This window comes from Melanotaenia boesemani, chromosome 15 (assembly GCF_017639745.1).
Source record: "Melanotaenia boesemani isolate fMelBoe1 chromosome 15, fMelBoe1.pri, whole genome shotgun sequence".
Lineage (NCBI taxonomy): Eukaryota > Metazoa > Chordata > Actinopteri > Atheriniformes > Melanotaeniidae > Melanotaenia > Melanotaenia boesemani.
In genome coordinates this window covers 25,981,418-25,990,285 of record NC_055696.1, presented here as the reverse complement: position 1 = coordinate 25,990,285, position 8,868 = coordinate 25,981,418, and the positions used below count along the sequence as shown (strand labels likewise).

Below are 8,868 nucleotides of genomic sequence, written 5' to 3'. Positions count from 1 at the left end.
TTCATTTTATAGATTTTTTTGTGTCACTTTAGGAAAAAATCTTAACTTTATTTCTTTATATGAGCTTTTTCTTTCTGTTTTTATGTAACCAATTTTATCTTTTTTAATCTGTGTTTTTCTAATGCTCTTTTATTTTTTTCCCTGCACCTTGCTGCAATGTTATGTTTTGTGTAAAGCACTTTGAATTGTCTTGAATATGAAATGTGCTTTACAAATAAATTTTGCCTTGCCTTGCCATAATTAGGTGATCCATTTGGACCTGCAACAAAATACACCTACTACAGTGAGAATTCAGGCCATCAGCTGGCACTTGGAGACAGGTATGTACTGATACTTTTTTTTACTTTAATTGTTGTAGTAGGCAACAAGTGTAATGATAATCTTTAATATATTCACATTATAATAATTAATTTTTAAGGTAAATTTTATTAATTAAAGCACTTTGATTGCTCAGCTTTTTGGGAATTTGTATCACGTGAGGCGGAAATGAGGACCCAGGTGCAGGCTTACAACGCAGGAGGCAGACAGATGCAGGATGTCATTATAATAAACCAAATCTTAACTAGAAGACATGGTCCAACCTTGACTTGAATACTACAAAACCGAAATACTACAAGAGATGGCATGAACACCATCACACATGGAGACTACAACAACACCAACAGTAGCAAACAGTGGACTGGCAAAAGGAACTGAAACCAATGGACTTAAATACACTGAAGAATTATCGAGGCACAGGTGAAGTGAATGAGTTAATTAACCAGGTGAACTAATTAGCAGAAACCAGAAAACAAACATGAACCTAAAGAAGAAACAAAGAACATAAACCATGAACATAACAAAAACCAAACACATGAAACAAGAACAAACTGTGAAACATGACAATTTGAATCACTGCAGTTAAAAAACACCCAACATATCCGTATAACATGAACGTACATTTATCATTTACTACATAAAAAAGAGCGCATAAAACATAAGTCATTAAAGGGTGTGACGATATGTTGAAATAAACCCCTTTCTAAAGTGTTTTGTGTAACAAACAGTAAATATTTAAAAGCCTAAATGAATGTTCAGAGAAAAGGAAAAGACATTGAATTACAAAGAAGATTAACTTTTAATTCATTGGGTCTTACTAAAGAATAAGTTGTAGAGTAAGCTGGTAAATAAGATCAAATCAATTGTATTCTTGCATCAATGCAAATCATTGAAAGTACCATGGAGACGATATCACCTGGAAGACATGTTCCATGTGGAACCAGTCTCCTTGAGAAGGGCTGGACTCTCTTCCATTCTGGAGTTGCACCCTTTTTGGAGTTCTTGGATGGAGAGTACCAGGGAATCCCTCGTTCTGCTGGGGGACGTCAATTACATCAAAACCTGGCAGGGTTAAATCCAAGTTTTGTTATCAGACTTCTGTGCTCATCTTGGATTGTTCATAACAAACACCACGTTCAGGCATAAGAGTGCCCACATGTGCACCTGGCACCAGGACACTCTAGGCCACAGTTCGATGATCGACTTTGTAGTCATATTGTCGGACTTGCGGCCACATGTCTTGGACACTTGGGTGAAGAGAGGGGCAGAGCTGTCAACTGATCAGCACCTGGTGGTACATTGGCTCAGATGTTGGGGGAGGATGCCAGTCAGGACTGGCAGTCCCAAACGTGTTATGAGGGACTGCTGGGAACGTCTGGTGGAGTCTCCTGTCAAAAAGAGTTTCAACTCCCATCTCCAGCAAAGCTTCAACCATGTCCCAAGTGAGACGGGGGACATTTAGTCCAAGTGGACTGTGTTCTGCACGCCCATTGTTCAGGTGGCCAAACAGGGCTTGTTGGTGGACACCAGCAGTGAGCGATGCTGTCAAACTGAAGGAGTCCTATAGGATGTTTTTTCAAATGGATGAGACAAGTTCCCTCCGGTGAAGCTACATTGACATGTGATTAAAACTCCTGGTTTGTATTGGGCAAACAAAGGCTGGGTAAAGGAGGTTCTATCCTGGAAAAAATGTTTTACTGCTCTGAGCTTTGCTTTGGTTCTCTTCGTTCCATATCTGCACCAAACCTTTTGGACCATAATGCTGCAGGATGGAATCGCCATCTCTGCTCGTTCTTTCAGTTCCAGTTTGATAATAAATATGATGAGTTCTGGTTCTGCTCATCAACTTTGAGCTGACACAAAAGTGGTAACACACATATTATAAAAGTACAACCCCAATTTCAACAATGCTGTGTCAAAGTAGCAGCCCATCTGCTTCAAGGGTGGACGTGTTGTGTGTTCAGAGATGTTGTTCTGCATACCCTGGTTGGAACCAGTGCTTATAAGACTTCTGGTTGCCTATCTAATAATCTCCAACCAGTCTGCCCATTCTCCTCTGACCTCTGACATCAACAAGACATTCTGATCCAGACAACTGCTGCTCACTGGATATTTTCTCTTCTTCAGACCATTCTCTGAAAAACCTAGAGATGGTTATGTGTGAAAATCCCAGTAAATACTCAGACCAACAACCATGCCACGCTCAAAGTCACTTAAAGAGCAACTGGCAGGTTAAGAGCATGATTAATGGTTTGGATTATGCATATTTTATAGTTAATATCTATTTAGTTTTTGTTGAAGTCCGTGAATAAGAAAATAAAGAAATCGGTTATGGACTATTAAAAACTGCTCAAATGACTGTAAAAATCTGTTTTGCCGGAAGTGACGTCACGTAAGGGACTCTGTTATGTACATTATTGCTAACACAACAGTTATGGCTAACACAACGGAACGGAATGGGCGTGAGATTATGGAGGAAGAAGAAGATAATTTTATTTTTAGAAGTGAAGGACCGGATCCATACAGTTTTGAACCTGAAGCTACAAACAGAGTCACTGACAACCAGCAAAGGAGATCGTTGACGGGAAACAGGCAGCAGATTCAGTCATGGGCAGCTGAAAACATCTGGAGGATTAATCAAACAGCATGGTAAGTGATACAAATGTTTCGTAAATTTTCTTCCACATTAGCCTTCTGAATTGGGCAAGTAATACCTGGTTATGCTGCAGACCAGTGAAAAAATACAGTGTTTGCAATAGCAAATAGATTTTAAAGCCTTTTACTTACTGCAGCCGATAGGAAGACATCCCTGTCCTGCCCCGCCCTGACAGGTTTGTTTTAAAAATCACGTTTCGCCACAAAAAAAACAACTTCAAGCTGCTACTATGTCACTAGCGATTCGTGACAAAACATTGGTTAAATAAAATAGTTCTGTGGCAGATAATGCCTATAAAAGCTGTGCAATGGCTACCCCGTTCACACAGTTGTAGACAGAAAAGCGCTGTTCTAATCAAATCATCTGATGATACGTAGGCTAGTGCCCAAAGTAGCCTCGCTAAGGCTCCATCATCTAATCCACGTCGGGTAGCCTAATTAACAGCGCAAAACAGTCATTTTAGACTATAAACAACTTTCTGAATTGTGTTGATTGATCAAGGAATACCAGAGTTATAATCTTTTTTCTGAAGTTGGTCAGACTGGATGTGCGTGTAGTGCGCAAAAAAAGCCCACGCTGTTCTAAACTCATAAATACCTCATAGAATGTACGTGCTGTAATGTCTTAGTTTTACCAGCACTCTCTAAACTTAGAAGCAGACTATTTCAATGCGGTATTTAAATACGCTTAAAAAAAAAAAAAAAAAAACTGGAAGAAAATTTGTTGCGCCAGGATGCTGGTTCCATGACGAAGGATGGATCTGCGCACTGGCTGAGCAGATCCATCGCTTGTTTTTTTTTTTGTTTTGTTTTTTTGCTAAACTTACCTTTTTTTCTAATCCAACACTTGGTCTCAGCTTTTTCAGGATGTGTATAATTTTGCACTTTTTTCCCAATGATAAATAAAGCCTGATTCTGAGGTTTAAAGATATTGTTAAAACAGAAAAACTATTTTTAAAACTGGATTGTAAACCCTTCTGAATAATGGTCATTCCACATATGATGCCATGTGCACTGCAGTCTTAACACTTTATCCCCCAAACAACAGAGCCCACAACTCTCACCCACAATTGGTAATCCCTCTTCCCCCTATATTCAGCAAGGCCAGTGACAACAGAAAAAAGGGCATCTCAGCTTTATGTATTACATGAAATGTTTCAGCATGTTATAAGCAGCTATGACTACGGATGAAATATAAACATTTAATTTTTAAAGCCTGTATGTAAAAGTAAAAAAAATAAAAATCTTTACATGGTTGAACATATATTTACAACACTGTATCTACATTTAACAACAGAAATTCTTTAACAGCATGTTATCTAATTACAGGTGTTTATGTGGACACTGTCAGCCCATGAGCAGTGCGGAGGAGAGCATATGCTGCAGGGAGATTCCTGCAATTTGGAGCCTCGTCGAAGACCTCCATCCACAACCCGAAGGCATTACTTGTGTGGGACAGCATCCTGGGTTCTCTGCATGCTGTTTGAACCCCTGGGTGCTTCAGGTGGCCTACAGCGCTTTCAAGCAGGAACATGGTCCACTTGATCTGACCCAAAATGAACAGTTCAGGTATACTGCCTACAGGCAGATGGTACGCTGGGCACATGGAGTGCTTGGACGACATGTGAGGAAACCTCTTCCAGCATGTGTTGTCTCAGCAATCCGGTTAGCTTTCCCTGATGAACATGGTGTCTACCAAGGTTTCAGATGGCCTGACCTGTAACACATACAAGACATGTCTTCCTATTCTGTAAATTGTAATAATAAATAAAATATTTTGCTTCCATCTCAATGTCATCTTTCTGTTATGATCATCTTCCTGGATTTATTTAATAAGTTCTAATTATTAGAAGCAAAACATCTTATTTAAACTTGTTGCTAGAAGTAAATAAAGCTCAATTAATTTACACAGTCATACAGGAATTACAAAGAGAGAATAGAGATAGAAAATACACTCTGAAATACACAGGCACATATTAGATGGTCCAGAATCTTATGGATTATATAATTCTGCGGGAAAATAGATGGCCATTATTTGAAGAAAATGTGCGCGATGCCTTCAATTATTTACCATATGATGGCTCCTTCTTTACTGGACGCACAGTGAGTCCACCTTTGCAAACGGGATTAAATATGTTGAAACTGTCCTCAATAATAAGTAGTAAAAAGGGGACAATTCCGTTTTATAAGAAAAGGTTATAAACAGGTTAAAAAACAGAGAGAAAAACTTACTCTGCTCGTCTCCCGTTTCCGATGGGCGGCCCGCGGCTTCCCCGGTGAAGGCAGACGTGATGGGGCACCTGCTGCTGCTAGCATGCTAGCCGTAGCATGAACAGTGGGAACTGCATCAGACCTTAAACGCACTGACCTCATGGTCTTGTACCCCATCTTAAACGCAGTTAGGTCACTAGGCATATAGTCCGTTTCCACAAAGTGTGCGCTGCAAATGACGGAGTTTTTGGGATGAACGGACTTGAAAGTGAAGTCTTGGCGCCTAGCCTGGACAAACCTGACCCAGGAGCGAAAGGTGGGGCTCTTCTTGTTAGGGAAACTGTGGACACGATGTCCAGAGAGACTTGAATTTGTGCAGGATGCACAAACACAAGTATTCACCATGGTGATGTTCCAGAAATCTTTAGTTTTACTATTAGAAGTCTGGAGTAAAAAACACAGCCGATGCCTACGATAAACTGAGCTGATAGCCGCTGGCGTATGGGCTCGTTTACCTTACATGACGTCACGTATCACGTGACAGGAAAAGTTATGTTTTTTAAAGCACTGGATCGCAGACGAGCTGAATTAAGTGCAATTACAAAAAATGAAATTTTAAGAAGCTTTTATTTATGCCACAGTGTCTCTCGGACTTTTTCAAAACGTCATATTGTGGAAAATTCAACCTGAAAGATGCTCTTTAAATCCCCTTTCCTCCTCATTCTGATGCTCAGCAAGTCGTATTCACCATATGTATATGACTAAATGTATTAAATTACTGCCATGTGATTGGCTGATTAGATATTTAAGTTTGCAAGCAATTTAACAGGTGTACATTATAACATGGTAGGTGATTTTATAAACACACATATAGGTACAAAATAATGAAAATAAAAATGGCAATAAAACACGTAAGCAGCACATAAATAAACTTAAAACCAGATAAAACACTTCATGAATTTTAAACAAACTGGTCTGGAGCTGCTTTTTCAAGGTATCTACACTGTTCAGACATCAGAAGTCCAAAGGGAGATAGTTCCAGAGTTTAGGAGGAACAACTTCAAAGCACAGCAACCTTTTGCTTTAAGCTGAGATCGAAGAACAACCAACAAGCCCTCATCAGAGGATCTCAGACTCAGATTATTATCGTATGGATGGGATAAGCATAATAAACATGATGGTGTTTGTTCTACTCTAAACTTGATAAAGAACTAGTGTAAGGAAAAGGAAACGGGGAAGCCTGGCAGCATTCTGCATCGTTTGTAGATGAACTAGAGATGAACTGATTAGATATGGAAAGTTAGTGTTTAGACAAGTTGCTACTAGTGTGATTTCTGTAGAGGTCAGCAAATTAGAAGTAATACAAAGCTGTGTTTTTATTGCTGGGAAGGACAGAGGATATGAAAGTTTAAAATATAAAATGTAATGATTTTTTTCTTCTGAAATTCAGAGTAAATGCAGAATATCTCATTTGGTTTAGCAGAGTAGAAACAGAAGTCAATGAGCCCCAGTTATCTGTCCATTCAGCTGTATCAGGCTGACATTGTACTTGAATGACTTCTCTGAAAATGAGTCCAACATGCACCTCAGATCAATTTCCCAGCAGCCACTTCAACTTTCTCTGTCTCCTTCTTCTTCCTCGCATCACACGCTGGTCAGGCTTTCTTGACAAGCGCATCCTGACATGCACTGCGTCATGAGCAGCTCCGCAACCGTGATGCACCATGAATAATGATTGTGGCACGGATCGATGATGCTAACTTGTGTGAGCACTGGAACAGCCGGCTGCTGACGATTGTCTGGTCTCTTTTTCCACAGCTCTGGTTTGTGTGGACTCTCGCGGGAATGCGGCACACAGCGAAAGCTGCTGGCCGTGGTGACACAACGACTTCAAAAGGCCAGCATACCAACACAGCCCTGCCATCATTAACATAAATAGCCCTCAGAGTGATTACCAATGTACTAATGAAGACTAAGAGTAGGATTTACAGAAATATGTGGAGCAGATCTGGATCTTAACTTCATCATTCTCTGCTAGCAGCATTCTTTCCTCCCTTTCACGTCTGTCTGTCAAAGTTATTACTGCCGTTTGCTTTTTTCCCTCTGCTCTGTACAGATAACAAGCAGCTATACTCATCTGCTGACTCCTCTTCAACCAAAGCAATGCTTATCATCCTTAAACACACTGCCCCTGTGAAACTAATTATTGTGCTGGCTTTCTGCCGCTATGTCGCTGGACTAATAACTAAAAGAGGGTGAGGATTTTCAACCCACAATTCTCTCTTCTTCCTTTGACAACTCTTTCAGTTTCTGTGAATCCCACACAGGTGACAAATCAGATTTTTTTTATGTCAAAGTCTCTCTGCAAAATAATATAATTCAGTCTATTTCTCTCTGTCTTTCCTCTATGGTAAACATTAACTTAATGAACCCATCCGACTTGAGTTTACCTTATGCAGACAAATGGGAAATCTTCCAAGTATTTTTCTTTTTAGAGAAAAGTGAGCTGTGTAATTGGTCTCCAAAGCCACAGATGTAAAAGTCTAGGGGGTACAGATGATACAAGCACACAGAAGAGTATCAGCCAGCAGGAAACAAATCTCACAAGGGGGTGTTTCTGTTCTTCAGGCACTGATTTGGCCCTGTGAGCACAGGACTGTTACGAGCATGTGCTCCATTTTCCCTGCTCAACACTTGCTTGTCAGATTGATATTTAAGACCTTGGAAGCAGGGACAGAGGCTGCCGTGTATTTGCCCAATTCCAAGTTGCAACTGGTCCAGATCTGAGGCAAATTCAATCTTCAGCTCTCATCAATTCCAATGTGTGACTGCTTCAAATATGCCATTCTGGAAGCTCAAGGACTTTTCCAAATCTCAGACGGATATTCTACATGTTTAGCTCCTTTCTTTTACATGTCTTTTCAAGCTAGGACTGATGCACCTTTAATGCTGTTTGGTGTGATTTGTGCAAGGGTCGAGATGGAAAGGATATGCCTCTTGTCATGCTTCAAGGCAGCATCACAGTATGGGAGTATCCCCCTGTCATGATGTGTGAAGCAACTGGTGTGCTGCAGCATTTAAAAACATTAACAATCAACCCTGAATCATACACACGGCAACAGTCTAAATTATTTAACATCATGTGGTCATTGTGTGTGTAGTGGTGGTGAACACTTGTCTTCAAGGGCTGCATTACTTCACGTTTTCCATGTGTCCCAACTCTAATGCCCCTAATTCAAATCAAATGGATCCAACAACCAATCAGGTTCTGCATGGTGACTCATTAATTTGATTTCGGTGTGTTAGAGCAGGGACACACAGGTCCCTCACCACTGCAGGTCCTGTCTTTAGGTGACAGGTCCTGCAGTTTCCTTGTAAGGGCAATGTTACAAAGGTCTCAGCAGGCTGAACAGGTGCAGGTGTTTAAATCTGATGGGGAATAGCACAGAGAAGTTGGTTAACCTGCTGAGGTATTCCTTTGTTTTAAATCCTTTGTAGCACCAGTTTTAGTATTTATTTAATGTTAATGGTTTTTGACAGGCGTCATTTGCTGTGTTTTTTCTTTTTTTTTTTTTTTTTTGGATCTTAGAGTAAATTTTCAGCAAATCCGTAAAACTGCTGCTGGCTTACTTTTTTTCTGTAAATATAGAGGCGTTCTTCTATCTTTTAAATACATATTTTTAT

The 8,868-nt window shown here is 40.1% G+C and overlaps 1 long non-coding RNA gene across 1 annotated transcript; it reads right to left on the bottom strand.

Annotated features, from left to right (window-relative positions):
* Nucleotides 1-4,092: 4,092 nt before the first annotated feature.
* LOC121654906 lies at nt 4,093-5,882 on the bottom strand. Its single transcript, XR_006013044.1, has 2 exons — nt 5,206-5,882; nt 4,093-4,690 (listed from the first exon to the last, which is right to left on the bottom strand). It is a non-coding gene; the product is annotated as an uncharacterized LOC121654906 (long non-coding RNA).
* Nucleotides 5,883-8,868: the final 2,986 nt, after the last annotated feature.